This window comes from Pteropus vampyrus, unplaced genomic scaffold (assembly GCF_000151845.1).
Source record: "Pteropus vampyrus isolate Shadow unplaced genomic scaffold, Pvam_2.0 Scaffold1000008789, whole genome shotgun sequence".
NCBI classification, from domain to species: Eukaryota; Metazoa; Chordata; class Mammalia; order Chiroptera; family Pteropodidae; genus Pteropus; species Pteropus vampyrus.
The window spans coordinates 163-1,326 of NW_011923191.1; the positions used below are offsets into that span (position 1 = coordinate 163).

General features: G+C 33.7%; 1 pseudogene; it reads right to left on the minus strand.

Moving 5' to 3' along the window:
* Positions 1–273: 273 nt before the first annotated feature.
* On the minus strand, positions 274–391 carry LOC111735797 (annotated as a pseudogene).
* Between the last annotated feature and the right edge of the window lie 773 nt (positions 392–1,164).

Here is a 1,164-nt window from a genome sequence, read left to right on the forward strand (position 1 = left end):
TATTGTCAGTCTTTTGAAATTTTAGTCACTTCAGTGAGTGTTTGGTAATTTCTTATGGTTTTAACATGCCATATTTTTCTTGGTGACCAGTGATACTGATCAGCTTTACATGCACTAAGTGTCTATTTGCATATTTTCTTTTGTGACATGATTATTCAAATCTTTTGTCCATTTAATTGGTGTAGATTTGTCGGGGGAGGGGGGGGTTTCTTGCCAATGTATGGTATCCCACGTCGTTTTCTTTTCTTTTTTCTTATTATTTATTATTATTTATGCCTACAGCACCTGGTCTTCATAGGTGGTCTCTCATCCAAGTACTAATCAGGCCCGACCCTGCTTAGTTCCAACATCAGATGGGATCGGGCTTGTTCAGGGTGGCATGGCCATAGACTATGGACCGTGGCTCCACTAGGGCGCGAAACCAGGATCTTCTGCATGTAAAGCAGATTTGCAAACCGCTAAACTATGGAACCACATTCCCATGTCATTTTCTTAATCTCTTCCCCTAGAGGTTTTTAATTTTAATGAAGAAAAATGTTATGGTTTGTGTTTTTGGTATCCTAAGAAATTCATCTCTATTCCTCTTGGGTCACAATGATATAATCCTTACATTCTTTTTAAAGGTTTATAGTTTCAGCATTTAAATTAAGTCTATGATCTACAGATGATGTATTACAGAACTGTATACTTAAACCTATATAATTTTATTAACTAATGTCATTCCAATAAATAAATAGTCTATGATAATTTACGGTCATGTTTTATGTATGGTGTTAAGTAAACACTTTTTTCCCAAATGGATATCCCAGTTGTTCAAGCACCATTTGTTGATACAACTATCCTATCTCTATTGAATTACTGGACACTGGCAGAAAATCAAATGACCATACGAGTTTGATCAATTTATGGATTCTAGTCCTTCAATCTATGACTATATTACCAGAAAGACATCCTTTCTGGATTATTGTAGATTTAGAATAAGTCAGAAATTTAGGTAGTTTCAATTTTCAAAATTTACTCATCTTTTTCAACATTGATTTGGGCCATTTTAGATCCTTTGAATTTCCATATGATTTTAGAATAATCTTGTGTGCATTACTTTTAGTTTAAACATTCACTTCTAATAAAGTTAACCATTAGTGAATATTACACAAACACTAAAAG